The 17,497-nt window shown below is 42.0% G+C and overlaps 1 protein-coding gene across 1 annotated transcript in view; it reads right to left on the minus strand.

Moving 5' to 3' along the window:
- The window catches only part of rpl37 (ribosomal protein L37), a 107,712-nt gene that overhangs the window by 81,573 nt on the left and 8,642 nt on the right, over positions 1–17,497 (minus strand). The gene's annotated exons all lie outside the window — the stretch shown is intronic.

Below are 17,497 nucleotides of genomic sequence, written 5' to 3' on the forward strand. Positions count from 1 at the left end.
CAGATCAGAGAGTTATTATTTGACCCAGAAAAATGTAGTAAAATGCCCTCCATCCATCAAAGCAAATTAAACCTTCCTGACAATGTCCCAGGCCCGGCTTGGATCTGAGCCTGAGATGTCACCTGCACTCACTCTTTCACTCGTTCTTCATGCTTAACAGTGAAAGAGAAAAAAAGAAATGGTTTGAGGTAATGGCCACAGTTAGATCTTTCATGTGTCCCATTGTACATCCCTGGATTAGCTGTTGATTGATGACTTTAAGTCTACATGAGAGGATCCGCTTAAAATTCATCTTTTGTAGCTCTTCAGACACAGAGCTTGTCAGCCACAGTGTAGTGTTCTTTTGATGGGTGTGTAAAAAAGCTTCAGTATAAATAATAACTAGGACTAGAGCTCTGATCTCATTTCAAGAGTATAAATCATGTAGTAAAAAGAGAGACTTTCAACTTCTCACTATGTTACGTTTTCAGTAAATCAGGACTGTACAGTTAATAAAGTTTTATTTGAGATCAAGGAAATTAATATGACAAATATTATATAGTTGTTTTATAAATCTAAATACATAAATATGAAGACAAAACTGTATATCACATATTGCCCAGCGCTACATGAAATCTTTGTAGTCTTAAATAAACATCATAGCTTTTGGCTCTCACCTTCTGTCATCTCTAAAACCAAGGTCTTTTCAGTGATGCTCCTCCTGGTGTTAAGGGGCCTCCATGGGTCTGTTCTCGTTTTATTGTCCTCTGCTCCTCCATCTGCTGCTTCTCTGTCTGACTCTGTGCAAATGCCAAACACACAGAATCCTTATGAAGCCATTGTTTGTCACCTCTGTGTGTTACGAACGCAAACGTGCAAATCAAGAGCCGTCACATGGCACATAACACATGACACATCTGCTTCAAAAGTACAGAAACATGTTACTGCTTCTCTTATTTTGATAATATTGTATTGTAATAACATTCATTCATTTGCACGTACTGAATGGAGCAATTTTAGTAATTTTACGATTTAAACTCTAACATTTTAACACAAAACAATCAAATTTCCTCCTCCAAAGCCTGAACTCTGGAGAACCACATGATTTTATTGCTTAACTTTCGACCTCTCGTTTAAAAAGATGAAAATGTGATTACTTGCACAGCCCTAATGCCAATCCATTTGTAACTACCGGTGCTTTAATTAGTCATATGTCCCACGCTCATAACATCAACGAAGTCCATTTTTAACATGCTGCTTCTATTTAATTCCATTTAACTGTATTATTATTATTGTTATATTAGAGAACAAACATTTAATGCTGTAAATGTGCCAGATTTAGCTTAAACTCCAACCTTTTTTTCCTCCGGTGATCTACCTTTACAAAACAAATATGCCAGAGAGCTACTAATTTTAGCGTTTGCAAGAAATTGAGCAAATATAGGCGGCGCAGTGAGTCTTAAATGGGGTGCAGTTAGATGTCTATAAAGCATAAACCACTATCAATTTATTAGTGCACACAGTTAGGCATCAAAAAGATACATTTACACTGATAATTGGCATTTAATTAACCGCATTTGAGCCCAATAATTCAGGACCTAGACGTTCATATTTTCTTACTTTCAAAGATCACAGGCCAATGACTAATGGGACCTGTGACGAATTTACCAAGAGAAACAGCTCCAAAGGAAAACTTTTCATTCAGTACTTAGTGTTTTCAAGGAGTTTTGCCAATAATTCAACAGAAAATGGATGATTAACATATAATTCATACAGGAAATCCCTCCTACAGCCTCCCTCTGTCTGTCAGATCCTCTCAGTTTAAGTCCAGACTAAAAACCCACCTCTTCTCTCTGGCGTTTTGTTCTAGCTCTGCAGGATATGTTGGTGTTTTATTGTTTTATTGCCTTTATGTCGTATTTGTTGTTGTTTATGTGAAGCACTTTGGGCAGCTTAAGTTGTATTTTAAAGCGCTGCCTAAAAAAAATTGAACTGAACTGAACATATATCGAAACTGGGACCATCCCCTGCATCAAAAACGCAGAGGAGCCAGAGTTTAGCTTGGATGCCGTGCAAATAAAATGAGTTATTGCAATTTATATAACAAATGCGAGACAGAACAGAGACTGCGTGATTGGAGATTAGTGCTGATACAGTGGGATGAGCCCTGTGGCCATGGAGGTGTAGATACTATCTCTATCTCTCTTCAGTACAAAGAGTTTTTTGTTTTTCTTTCCCGTAAGACTAAGAATCTGCAATGGAACTGACTATGCCCCTATCAGTAACGCAATCTACACTTTTATATTTATGTATGCAAACTAGTATTGCATTGGCCGTGGAGCATGTTAACCATCAGTAACATGCTGCGTTACTGCATTATTGTCCATATATCTTGTTCTGTCACTGTTCCCTTGGCATAACCGGCCTCGTATAGAAGATATTTGTAGAATTAGCCCGTCCACCTTTCTGTTTTTGCCTCCTTGTAACTGTATCCTCATTTTTTGCCTGGTCCCTTCTGCATTCCTCTCCAGCTGACCTTGGCATCCTGTCAGCTTCTTCCCATCCACCTCACACACTGCTAGATTTTTTTTTTTTTTTTTTTTTAAAGCCCCCTTCCCTCTCTTGTCCCTTGACTCCTCCCCTTAGTTCACTTCCCGTTCCCCTATTGCCTCTGCCAATGCTCTGCAGCTGTACATACTCTGCTTTTTAATTAGACTCCCCCCTAAGCCCCACCTCTCACACACTCCACCCCTCTTCTTTCTATTCCTTTTCTTTTTTTAGCCTGCAATGAAAATACCAGAGGCTTGCATGGCGACATGGAATCGTGGGAGGAGGTCATGATGGAGAGATGCGAAGAGGACGGGGGATCCAGGCAAAAAGAACAAGGCAGGGAGCATTACAGAGGATAAGTGGCGTCTTGCTCCCCCTCCTGTCCATTCACTTTCACTTACAGCACCGACGCTCTGACAGCTACGCATATAGGCAGCGCAGCGTAGCACTGAGAGATGGATAAAAAGCCTCCCCTTGTGAAGGCATGAATCCACCTATCCAACGGAAGAGGGTGAAATAGCAGAAGACGTGCACATAAAGAGGAAAGACACGGAGGGGGAAGAGATGGACTATGCAAAGGAGGAGATGTGAAGCAGCGCTGAAAAAGAGAGGTGAGGATAATACCACAAAAAAACGCCAAATGGTTTTGAAGAATGGCACGAGGAGACTGGAGGAGCAGCTGGGGGGATGTAGCTTGTGTGTTTTGTGGTGGAAAGAGACAACTGGAAGAGAGATGTGGCATTTGTGACACAGTTGTTTGTCCTGATGGAAGATAGTACAGCAGTAAGAGCCATGAGCATCACCATAGCGATAATAGAGTGGTGGAGATACAAGGGCTCGAGGCACATTAAAACGCAGCACTGTTGTCGATGCATAGAAAAATCACAGTGTTGTCTGTGAGATCCATTGTCCTTGCGTGTGTTTGTATTGTATGTGCGTGGTGATTTGGGGTGGGAGTTTGTGTGCGTGTGCGTGTGTTTACCTGCATCTGTGAGAATTGATTTAATGCAGGTGAGGCAGGGATCCTTTCTGGTGTAACATTATAAGTGTGGGGATGCTCTACTGTTGATGCAGTGTTGATGTAGCAGATTCCAGCCGCCGCTTTTGTATTGCATATTTGTCAGGTGGTTGTGGTGGTGATGAGGGAGTGTGGGAGCGAGGGAGGGGAGGCAGAAAGTTTGAGGAGGAGACACTGAGTGAGGGAATTCCATTTGTATGGGTCTTTGTGAGTATGCATGATGTAAAGCCCTGTCATTCTGCACAGTCACCAAAGCAATTTAAGGACTCTTGGGAATAGCCTTTTAAAAATGAATATGCTTTGAATAATGTGGTAGTAATTATTCAGCCCCAGTGTGACTTACATTTACACTGTAGCAGGAGCAATGTGAGCAAAGCCTGCACACGTAGTCTAATTTACTCACGTCTCATTATTTTTTAAACTTCTTCCTTTACATATGTAGTTATGATTGGTCTTGTTGCTTGTTTCGTGTCTCAGAAGCAGCGTAGCTCCAGTGCATGGCTCCTCTGTATGATGTGTTCTACGGGCATTGCTTTGGACAGGGACATTGGCACGTGACGGGCCTCTGAAGTCACCCACAGGGGGTGTACATTGCCACTTAACATTTAAAGCACCTGCTCAGTTTCTTATTCAGACCATTTAGACACGGCAATTTGTATCCACTGGACAAATGACATCTTTATTTGCGTATAGAAAGTACAAAATTCAAGCGCAACTGTAAAAACTGTTTACAGATTGATGATTATTAAATTGTAATAAGTTAAAAAATGAGAGAAAAGCCTGGTCCTCATGTTCATTTTAACAACACTCCACATAAACCACAGAACTGAAGAGCAATCCTAGATGATGAGGCTGGAGCTTTTAACTTACTGTTTGGCTCAGCTGTTTGCGGATGTCATCTTTTCAAACATACTCTGTGGGCGCCAGTAAAATACGGCCTGCTGCGATGGTTGATTGTTATCAGCCAAAATCAAGATGCCAGTACATCATTGTAAACAAACAGTGTTAAACCCCCTGGATCCTATTGCACCATAGTCTGATTGCAAAATAATGCATGTGTTCTACAAATATAAGTTAATATAAGTGAGTTAAACGTGTTTGTAATTGAATTTGCTCTTAAGATTTGATCAGAGAAGCTAAATAATTTACTAAAACCCCGGCATCACGCAGTATCTCGTGTTATAATTTAAAGATTTTTGATGATTTTTGATCGGCCGATACGGATCACAGTCGATACCGTTCACTTAGACTTTGATATAATGATGCAAATTGTATTATTTCTATCATTTGGAAAATAATAGAGGCTTCTGATGATATGAAGTTTGACCAAAATCTAACTAAATATAGCATCAATGAAATTTCGCTGATAATTTAAGCCAATAATTTGCCTCTAGCTGCCCGTGGGTCCATTTTTCCGATCATTGATCACATTGTGTTTGCCTTGATGGGAGCGCCTTTCACTTATAAGCATTTTACTCTGTGGGCAATGAATGCTTTCCACCAAATGTCTCTATTTCTGCGGTTTTAAAAGACGCCGTGTAAAATTATGAGAGGGGCGGATTAAAATTTCTCCTAAGTGCTTGAGGGGCACATAACTTATCATATATATTTTTGGTTTCTCTCCACTTCCTCTGTAAATGGCCTGACACCCTGATGGTCCTGATTTTCCACTTCAGTGAACCCTAACCATGACATTTCTAGTGCTGCCAGGGGTGGTTCCCTGAGTTCTCCTGTCTCCCACCTCTGCCTTTCTCAGCCTCTCCTGCAGATAACGCCCTTTGTGCCGAGTTTGGAGCAAAGAGTGTGTTGTTTTTGTAGGTGGTTAAAGTCCAGAAGTCAGTTACTATAATTATGTACTTTACTGTGACTGTGGGTTTCATATCGTTTCTAAATGCACATAATTGAGGCTTGAATCACACGCACAAGCCTAAGGTTAAGGGGAAATTATGAGGAAATTTGTCTTCTGCATTTGACCCATCCTTCAATGCCACTGTTATAATTTATCAGACAAACACTGTAGATAAGTCAGGCTTTGCAGAGTAGAAAGAGCGCACATATTAAACAGAACAGAAGCTAATGAATAGTATTTTGAATAGAGCAATAATTAAACTCATGATTTTACATTCAATTCATTGCAGAGCTACAGGAACATCTTCAGACTACCTTAGCTGAAGGATTTTTTTCGCCTATTGTGCATGTTTTAGGCAGATAGTCGTATATTCTTAGACCTCTTGCTGGAGAAGGCAACAGCAAATGAGCAGTTGTAAATCTTAAATAATACCCACAAAGAGTTATGACCCTTGCTGACATTATGCAGTCGCACACCTTCCTCCTTCCGTTCACTGATTTATCTCTTGTCTGCCAATAAAACTCAACATGAAAGTGTCACATGTATGGGATAGGTCTGGCCGCACAGATTTATGAAGTCAATGCAGCATTACACAAAAGAAGACAAATTTAAAATGGAAGCTACATTTTGATTAGATGTAGTGGATGTAAGACAGGTCAGTGGAACGACCGGTCCAGAAAAGAGCATGAACACAGCAGGAGGAAATACTGAGTGAGCCACAGTGATGCACCGGCTTCTCTCTGCACGACTCATTGTGTGAATTTCAATTATGACTTAACTAATCATGATTATTATTTTTTCATAATGAAGCAGCCCTACAACAAATGCCACTAAGTAATAATAGTGTTTGTGTTCTGAGAACACTGATGGGCAGCGCTCAGTGCAGTGACACGCCTTACTGTGGATTTTGAAATATGCTTATTGTATATTATTATATAATAATATTTTGTAACAACATATTACAAATGCTGCAATTATTAGGTAATATGACACTTATCCTTAATATCAGACTTACCTTATACTCTCTGATCGTTTTGTATCTGTATCTTTTGACATAGCAGGAGTATGTCCACAATCAATAACACTAGAAAGAAAAGTTTTTCTGAGGAACAATACGAAATCTCACTAAATTAGCTGCTTGACCAAGAAAGACAAATGACCAAAGAAAAACAGTACTAACGTGGGCATTAATTCTTTTAAAGAGAATACTGCAGTATTTCTTTATCAGATTTTATGTCACCTTTGTTGACCCATTTTGTGCATGTTTAAAATGATATAGTAAGAAATACCCCCAGTGTATTACACAATTCTCCTCTTTGTCATCTCTTTTCTGTTATCTTTGCAGAGCTGGGAGCCATGAGAGAAGAGCCTTAAAGACGGACAAAGAGATGTAGCGATAAAATCTGAAGTGATGGAATTATGATTGAAAGAGAGAGACTATTTTGGAATATCATAGACCCTAAAGTGATACAGTTTCTATTGGACCCTGAGATTTGCAGGAGACAAGCCAATGAGATGTGAAGAAAGCATGGCCTGGCTGCATTCCCTTGCTTCCTGCATCTTGTGTGCAGATGATCGCACGTTTTGGACACTGAAAAAAGAATGGAAAATAAAGAAGCAGTGGTCACACCATTGACAACTCTCAAGACATAAAGAAGAGTTCATTTGAGGATTAATTTTATACAAATGCTCTTTCTTTGAGAGGGATGGGACTATAATTAATTTTTTAGGCACATGGTTTCATTACAAATATGACTTTGATCTTGTTAATCCATTTTCAATAGCCTTTTTAAAAATTTTGTGAAATCCTACATGGCACAATCTCCAATTAAGAGACAACTATTTCCCTGTTTACAGTAGAACAGGTCACTCATTGGTGCCACATGTAAAGGATACATCTCTAGTTAGTGATGTATACTCAAACAGGCTCTGCTTACATCTAATTGTGAATGTTGGGTGACCAAGAGAAACAAGAGAAATGGTGAGCAAGGAGCCCAGCCACTTGCTCACGGGCCAAACAAATAGTAAGAGCACCTTGGCAGATAAGCTGCCCGGGACTATGACTGTGCGGTCTGTACTGCTCAATCGAGACTCTCCTGATATCGAGAGCCGTCTTAAGAAGAGACGTAACCGTACTCACCAAGTCCGCTTTAAAGATTTGGAAGATGGAAGTAGCAGCAGTGGAAACAGTGGAACGGGTGAACACAATCAACGGACTTCTACAGACTGTTCGAGTCCACACCCTGTGCGTAAACATGGAAGCAGGACTCCTCTGCCGTGGGTGAATGAATCACACATTAGCAGTCTACCAGGCCAAACCTCTGTGGTTGGAGCGGTGCGTGGAGACATGGCAAGTACCATAGAGGTAGTGGCTGCTTTCTTAGCTAGAGCACCACCTCACCCATTAACACCTGGTCCAACACGCAGATGCTGGACTCCACCTCAGGCCAATTCATTAACCTTGCCAATGACACGGAAGCCCAGCACCAGCACAGCAATTCAGACTTCCCCATGTCTAAAGAAGCCCCTCTCCACTCACACACGTAGCCACAGCCTCGGAGACTCTGTTGGGATTGATGGTGATGATGAACATGACTCACAGGATGAAAACTTTTTCCACAATCACCTGTCGGCTCATAGACCCAAGGATCTTAATGGTGCATCTGCATGTTCAGAGCGAACTACCATAGAACGGAGGTCAAAATCTAGGACAGAAATGAAATCTGCTGTTGCTGTTGTGAAGAATTCAAGACACAGCGGCCCACCTTCAGTCAGTCACACTGAGCCATGTCACTGTTCCACTGTTTCATTACAAGGGGGTCCCAAGCGCCAGGGTAGCAGCACCCCTTCATTAGTCAGAAGGAGAAAGCGCTTCAGTCGGACCACCAGTGATCCTGGAAAGGAGGTGCATTACTGTACTACTCCTACACAGACTGAGAGCCATAGTCTGTCTCCACCTCGCTCAAGTAAACTGTGCACGACTCAAGTTCAAACAGAGAGTCCATCTTCATATCCACACACTCCAAAGTACTCCACCACCCAAAGCCAAACTGAATGCCACACTCATTCCTCACCAGTAAATGACCCAACCCTACCTCCTGACCCTAAGTTGAGTGCCACCCAAACACCAACAAAGTCTTCTTCCTGTCACACTTTCACAGGTCCTTCAATTGAACCTTGCACTACCCAGCCACAATCAAAGAGCCCACGTGCTTCCCAAATTCGGTCTGAGAGCCTCGGTTCTTCACTTGTGAAGGATCGAGAATCTCTTCCAACTCAAACTGTGCCTTACAATTTTACTCAATTACCACCACGTTTACCATCACATATTACTCCCCATAGTGACAATAAGGCTTCTTTCTCCGTAGAAAAATCTACATCCTCCAATTCAACAAAACAGGTTCTGTCCAGTCCTTACTCTACTGTTTCCAATGCAGTTACAGCTCACTCTGTAACTCCTGTTGTTACACAACAATCTGTAATTACAGATGTTACACCATATTCTGTTGGCCCTATTGTTACATCACGCTCAGTAACCCCTGTTGTTACATCACACTCTGTAACCCCTGTTGTTACATCACACTCTGTAACCCCTGTTGTTACATCACACTCTGTAATCCCCGCTGTTAACTCAAGCTCAGTAAACCCTGTTGTTACACCACACTCTGTAACCCCTATTGTCACATCACACTGTGTAAGCCCCGTTGTTAAACCACAGGTCATTGCTCCCTCGGTAACACCACACACAGTAGTACCTGTTGTTACACCACACACAGTAGTACCTGTTGTTACACCAAACTCTGTTGCCCCTGTTGTTACACCACACTCTGTTGCCCCAGTTGTTATACCACACTCCGTCGCCCCTGTTGTTACACCACACGCTGTTGCCCCTGTTGTTACATCACACTCTGTTGCCCTTGCAGCTCCTGTTGTTAAACCACAATCTGTTGCCCCTCCGGTAACACCACAAACAGTATCATCTGTTGTTACATCTCAGTCTATTGCCCCTGTTGTTACATCTCAGTCTATTGCCTCTGTTGTTACATCTCAGTCTATTGCCCCTGTTGTTACATCGCAGTCTATTGCCCCTGTTGTTACATCTCAATCTATTGCCCCTGTTGTTACATCGCAGTCTATTGCCCCTGTTGTTACATCGCAGTCTATTGCCCCTGTTGTTACATCCCAGTCTATTGCGCCTGTTGTTACATCGCAGTCTATTGCCCCTGTTGTTACATCGCAGTCTATTGCCCCTGTTGTTACACCACACCCTGTTGCCCCTGTTATTACACCACACCCTGTTGCCCTTGTTGTTACACCACACCCTGTTGCCCCTGTTGTTACACCACACCCTGTTGCCCCTGTTGTTGCACCACACTCTGCTGCCCAAGTTGTCACATTACACTCTGTTGCCCCTGTTATTGCACCTCACTCTATTGCCCCTGTTGCTAAACCTCACTCTGTTGCCCCCCCAGTAGCCTCTGTTGTAACTGCACAGTCTATAGCCTCTGTTGATGCCCCGTACCCCGTCGTCCCTGCTGTGGCGCCACATCCTGTTCCAAACTGTTCTGTCGTGCCTCCTCCTGCTGTAATTCTGCCTGTTTTTTCTTGCAGTACTTCATTGTCAGTGATTCAAGATTGTACGTCACCTGTTTCAAACATTGATCCACCCACGTCATTAACGTGTTCTGCCCCGAGTCCCGTTCCCCAAAACTCTCCTGTTGTGCTCCCAAATGTAACAGATATAACCAGACACATACCTACCCCTGTAAATGTAATGTCTCTACTGCCAAATGCAACATCTCCTGCAAATGTAGCTCCTTGTACGTTTGTAACCCAGACTGCCATATCCTGCACATCAATATCCTATTACACTACTACACATCCAGTCGGTCCCGCTGGTCCTCAATCACACATTTTGCCCCCAGCTTATGCCACTCTTGTACAAACTGTATCACATTGTAACATACCTTGTCAGGTTTTGCAAAATACTGTTAGCGCCAAAATAACCCCCTTCTCTTCACCAGTTCCCAAACTCAAATCTTGCACATCTCAGCCAATACTAGTGAAAACATACACATCCAATCTTCCAATTATGCAGCAGTGTGTAACACCAACTAAAACTGCTCCCTTATACTCTTCCACATTTCGCGCTGCACCACCTTACACTCCCCCCTTTCAGACTCAGGTAAAGAGGGGCCTACGGCTTCCGCCTCCACCGCCACCTCCACCTCCCTACACCCCGCGTAAAAACACAAACGATCAGCCTGCAACCCAAACCTCTGCGCTCAGGACAGACAACAAGACCACTGAGAAGGACAAAGACGGAAGCAAAGATGTTAAAGCGGATGAAAAATGCAAGGATTCGCCCAAGCTGAGTGGAAGAGTCAGCTCTCTGAAGCAAAGGGCCCAAACTCCACCGGCTGCTCTCGTGAAGGAAAGGGGCTCTCCTGCTAAGGCCTGTTTCAAGTCCAGCTGTCTCAGTTCAGCCCATGCTCAGCTTGGAGTCCTACACAAAATGCTCTGCTCAGGCGCTAGACCTCGGCCCAACACCCCCTGTCAGTTTCCTCTTCCTCAAAGTCAACAAGGCTGCTCTCGGGTGAGGAGGTGCTCTGTTCCTGCAGAACGCTCTACAGCCGGACCACTTACCCCCGCCCAAGCTGACACACTAAGACAGGTCCAGGAGATTTTGGGGGGCTTGATGTCTGGAGCCAAGTGTAAATTGGATCCAGCTAAAGTGACAGAAAAGCTGCTGAGTCCCAACGGACCACTGCGTGACATTCGGAGTCTGCAAACCCAGCTTCAGAGCTTAGAGGGAGTCCTGGAGACGAGCCAGAATACCATTAAGGTCCTGCTGGATGTCATACAAGACCTGGAAAAGAAAGAAGCCGTGCGGGATGGGTGAGGCAATATTTCAATTTAATTTCAGTTTAACTCAAGATAATTGTATTGGTATATCGATAGTCCTGGTTTCTTCCTGTTACGTAGCTATAATAGGAGCTATAAACCTGAGGCTAATAGCGGAGCTCAGCCTAGAGCCAGTTGTGGTTGCGTGTCATAGCCATGCGCTAATCTATGTCAAGCCTTAAAGTCTGTGGTTTTCTGATTCTGTTATAACCCTGGATTTATGTTGATGCTAGTGTCAACATCTGCACACATAAGCACAAGACAAAGACTTAATTAACATGTATTTGTCAGATATCAAATAGAGAGAGGCAGATGACATGTGTTATTATTATCAGTCACAGGATCGTTTTTTATCAGTGAAAAGCCTTGACTGATCTAAATCTCCAGTTAATTTAATTACTATATGCTTGGCTAAGACATGTGACACAGAAAACGCATCTTGAGTAACTATTTAGTGTTGCCTGTAAGTCTGATGCATGCACGCTTGACTTTACCTCATAAGCATTATTTTATGCCTGGAGAGGGATAGTGAGTCATGGTTTATGTAACCCCCTGAGCTGGTTGGAGCTGGAGGTATCGGCCATTGAAAATGATTCAAGTGTTGATTTTGGCACATTTGGAGATGTGCAGCAATACACTCATTTGCGCAGGAAGAGAAATGTTAATCTTAGAATGTCAGCGCACGTGTGAGCTTGTGAACACACAGACAGATGCGTGTTAAAAAGTGTTTCGTTTGCCCCTGATATGTCATCTCTATCCTTGTCAACAGAAGACATTTGTACAGAACAGGACAGGACATTGAGAACTGTGGCACCTGCAGAGACTGTGCCTGCATCATCTACAGGTAATGCAATCTTTTTATGTATTCAAAAAGCATTATCAGAAAAAAAAAACATGCATTTATGAACGTGTGATGAAGTGTATTAAGAGAATTAGGTAAAATCACTATCAACAATTCTTCAAAGATCTTCATATGAACATGTGCCGGGTATCACGTCGAAGAATTGGGCCAAAAACACCGCTAAAGCCTCGGTACCGCTAAAAAAGCATGACAGAAACCTATTTTATGTGCGCATCTCCTCCAGCGGAACAGGCCTTTGTCATTGTTCACTGCCGACATGACAGGAGGAGATGGTTCAAGTCGACACACCGTATGACATCAGGCTGTGAGGAGGTTTCCTTTTAACGCGGAAGACGTCTGCAGAGATGGGAACGGCGGAAGAAAAGAATCATTGATAGACGAGAAAGGCGAACGTAAAAGAAATAATTAATGCGTTCTTTGATGATGTCAAAGATGGGGGCAGGTTTTTAGAGTTCTGTCACGGGTTAATGTCCGCCATGTTTGTATAGAACTGAATACGCCACAATTAATTAATGTAATGAAATGAGCTCTATCAGAATACGTCTGCGTGAAAACTAACTGAAGAACTCAAGATGAATGAAAATGAAATGTTTTACGCGCTGTAACATAACTGTAACATGTTTCTCCATATTACTTAAGTTATTATTGGATTATTATAGTTATGAATTATTGTGAAATCAGTATTGTGAGTTGTATGCGACACCAGAATATACAATACACTGGTCCCTCGTTTATCGCGGGGGTTACGTTCTAAAAATAACCCGCAATAGGCAACATCCGTGAAGTATCAGCTTTATTTTTTTACAATTATTCTCTATGTTTTGCGTCTGTAAAACCCCTCACCACACACTTTATACACTTTTCTCACACAGACGTTAACATTTTCTCACATTTCTCTCTTGTTTAAACACTCTCAAAGTTCAAACCTTCGTAGGCTCCTTTGTCGGTGCAGAACATTTCATCGACATTGTGGGTTTTGTCGGGGAGAAAACAAATTGCAAACGTACAGCACTTCAGAGTCACACTGCGATCCAACATTTATGTAAATTTGTCTGAACACATTCTGTACTGGACAGGAGACACGGCACGGAGGAGACTGATGGACAATGGTCTACAGTCCCTTAGCCAATCAGGACGCAGAACATAATGCACGTTCATAGGATGTAAAAAAGCATGAAAAATTGCGGTAAAAAAAATCCGCAAAACAGCGAGACCGTGAAAGGTGACATGCGCTATAGTAAAAAACAACTGTACACATTTTGTTTGTGCCTTGAGTATTACAGATTCAATGGAGGTTGATGTTTCTGGAGATACTTTTCCAAAGTTCTTCCTTGCATAATTAATGTGCCACTCTGATTATATGGTCGTGCAGGAGTGTTAATTAGTCAGTGAGGTGGTGATTTTCTGTGTTATTCTTTTTTGCTAATGGCATATGAGCCACATGAAGCAAAACAGGAGCTCTAAAAAGGAACTGTTGGTGTGAATCCCTGTGGAGTTTACACAGACCTAATCAGATCTGTATGTGTCTCCATCATCACACATTTTACTGGAGGGGCTTAGGAAGAAAAGGAGGGCACTGAGGGGGATGCGTGTGACTCTGGACTGAAGGCTTGCAGCTGAAACATGAGGCCACTACAGTTTCTTTTAAGACAGGCCGTTACGCTCTTTTCTGAGGACCAGATCATTGAGAAAAGTGTTGCTGATGAAGCAGCCTTGGGTTCTCTGTTTTCTCCAAGCTTAGTGTTTTTGTAGGAATGCTGCTCAAACTTGATTTAAATGGCACTTGCATTGTTTTGTTGAACGTATTTACAAGCTGCCAAGGCTGTTTAAGAATTGGTCAATAAATTCCTCCCCTCATTACAGATGGGTTTTTTGCGGTTCTGGCAGAAGGAAGAAGTGACAAGATGCTATCTCTTACTATCCTGCACGGCTCTTGTGACTGCAGTCTACAGTAACAAATCCTCACTCTGTATTTTCACACGCCCACGTATGAATCAGGAGTTTCTGACGGACACCATACTGTATGATAGAACAGTGTGCATGTTACTGGTGTTCTGGGAATATTCAGAAATTAAAAAGTGCCAACTGCGTTCTCAGAAATCCCACCCTTTCTTTTTCCTTTTCTCATTTCGTTTCCCACTTTATAAATGCATCAAATATTAAACAGCTTTAACAATGAACGATCGCAGCTTTGTAAGATTTTCAAAAGAGCTCCGTTGTGCAGCACATATTAAAAATGTCATGAAATAAATATCTACGAGTGACGCACAAATCTGACATCGCATTGGTATAATTTGCTTCAATTACAGTGTTTTGAGAAAAAATTGTGTTACTCAAATGGAAAAATAGACACATAGAAGATAACCTCGATGAAAATGACCTACAATCTCTACGAACGTCGATGCATAAGGGACTCTTGAATCAAACCGTGAAGATGCAGGATATAAAGAACAACAGTGCAATCATCACTTGCAGCACCACTACTCATTTTTCTTAGATTTATTTCAGTAGTTCTGAAAAAAAAAATGCTCGATTCAAGTCTCTTCACAGCCTCAGAATTGGCCTACGGTTGCCTGAACTCGTCGTTGTTTGAATCAGGAGTCTAACGCTCCATAGACATCAGACAAAGGCGCATAGATTGTCACTTCTTACACCTATTCTTGTCTCCGTACTTATATATGACACTTATAATATAAACAAACCCGTTCCTCAGTTCAAAGGGGTTTGGGGAGACGCGGCGTAGACTTGGAAAAATGAGCACACAAAAAGAACAATTTTAGCATTAGGGCGAGGAGAGCGAAACAGCCTGACATTCCCTTTAGCAACAAAATGAACCAAACCCAGTGTTCCTGTGCAGTGTGTTCAGGAGATCCAGCTTTTGTACTCTGATATGTAAATTAGGAGAAACACACTCACAAAAAAACAACTTGGTGTGCACGTGTTTAGCCAAGCTCCAGTGAATAATGAGATCTAAGCATCACACCTTATATACTGATCATGATACTGCCATTCCACTGTTTTCTAGTATCTGTACTGTAAGAAATGGAATGATTAAAGTGGAAATCATTTTAGAAACAACCGTCACAGTTTGCGCGTGGGTTTATATTTATAATAATGATGATATGAGTATACGCAAACTTGACTAGTTTCTCAAAACACTCCATTAATCCGATATTTACCCACTCCACACGCTCGCTGGGGGTAAAATACTTGTAGCCACAGCTGCCCAGAGGCGCACAAAGACACAAAATACACCATTTAACATGCACCATTCATGATCTTCCAGTTACAGAGGAGAACTTTATCACCTGAGCCGCTAATCTGAGCTGGTCAAATGTAAATGTCTCGCTATGACGTCCTATCCTCTTTTCTCCAGGCTGAACTTAAGGATTTTGTGATGTAAGAGCTTGTACAGTGAAGTTTTCTCTCTCTCTAGTCGCTGTTTCGTGGAGTATGTTAAGAAATACTATATTAACAGATGTTTAAATGCCCTGTTCATATGTATTTGCTACATGTGGAAAGTTTGATGAAGGAAGACGCAAAACGGGATCAGCTTCGTTTCCTGGAATTTCAGTATCGCCCTTGCACCTTCTGCTTATCCGCGTGGGTGCCCTCATCGTCATTTGGGTTGTTTTATTTTATTTTGACAGCAAATAAGTTCTTTTTGGACTAAAGAGCCGTTTTAAAGCCTCCAGAGAATCGTGTAATGTTGACCACTTGAGCGTAGAACTTACACAAATCAACACTACTTTATATCATAGTTTTGAGGCGAAACTTTTCCCGAAATCGCCATTGAAAAGAATAAAAGAGCCACCACAAAGACAGTGCAGTTTGGAGCGTTTCGATGCAAAAATGGGCGGGACAGAATAAGATCAATAGTGTTTGTGTGCCTCTATGCAACCACACAATTAACCACGAGTGAACACACTGATAAGTACTTTATTGAGCAACATTGTGGAAAATAGTAGATTATAATGTGGCTTTTAACCCAAGCCAAGACTATTTATTAGCTTAAATGACTTGCATTTGGCTTTTAGGGAAACCAAATGCAAAGGCAGCCGCGTTTAATGCCGCCTTGCCCTCTAATTATTCAAAAATGCACGTATTGATTCCAGGGGTTGATTTCCTGCAGTCAACATTAGCACATAATCTGTCAGCTGTTCAGCCCCAATCTGCTTTTCTGTGATCTTTCCAATAGCCACATTGTCTGAATTAGACTAGAAATTGATCTCAACGTGTCCAGCTCTTTTTATAAGGCCCCTGCAGATAACAGCTAAAAGGGTGGATTTTGAAGTCAACGAGAACGAAAAATAGACATTGTTGTATGAAACATTTAACCAGATATGAGAGGTCTGGGTTTGTCTAAAGAAGATTTGACAGATTCTTGACTCTGACCTTTTGCTAAGAGCCCTGTCAGAGCTTTACAGAGCGGCGTGTGTGTGTTTGTGTGTGTGCGCTCGTGTTGGACAGAGAAGAGAATAGAGAAGAGGTGTGTGTGAGATGTGTAAAGGGCAGGCTAGGCAGTTCTTCTGCAGTAATCCATCTTCACTTCAGGGCTGAGCCGAGGAGCAATAGGCAGCTCACAGGGGACGAGCGGGAAATACACCATAGGCACTGCTCTCATTGATGCACGCGCTACACAGAGGAAACCTGCAGCATGGGCCTTTCAAATAGGATAAACAAAAATGCTTTCTTTTTATTGCTGACAATATTTCTGTTACAGATATATAGAGTGTGCAGAGGTAGCAAAGATGCGCTTACCCACAAAAACATCCTTTGCTTTGTGAAAAAACAGACGTATATGTATTTTCACTGATTTATTGTTAATTATGTGACACGCAGTAGCTGAACTTGACGTTGTGTGGTAATGTATAGTTTCGATAGCTTTGAAAATGTCACCTGAATATTACACGACTCTGGTGTATAATTAGAGGTTAATAGCAGTCATCTTTATGTGTTTGCACTATACATATATATTAATCTATCTCATGTTGTCATTTTCAATCGCTAATTTTATATTCATAATTCTTGTCTGCGTGAGTTTCAGTTCTGGTCTCGAAACAACAGAATAAACACACAGGAAGAGGTATGAGAAGTCTTGTCCATTTGGCACTAATCACACAGCCTGAGCTCTGGTGCCAGTAGTGAGGCCAGATGGTGCCCATCTCTGGTGCACAGTGTCTTTGAAACGGGACGAGAGAGGCAGATCAAGAGTGGCATGTGGCACAGGAAAGCAGGGCCTAATGTGGATGATGTGTCATATAAATACTAATCAGGCTGGTATCACACCCACAGCTAAACCAGATCCCAAAAGCTCTTCCACAAGCACCCACTC

The sequence above is a fragment of the Periophthalmus magnuspinnatus genome, chromosome 23 (genome assembly GCF_009829125.3).
Source record: "Periophthalmus magnuspinnatus isolate fPerMag1 chromosome 23, fPerMag1.2.pri, whole genome shotgun sequence".
Classification (NCBI taxonomy): domain Eukaryota; kingdom Metazoa; phylum Chordata; class Actinopteri; order Gobiiformes; family Gobiidae; genus Periophthalmus; species Periophthalmus magnuspinnatus.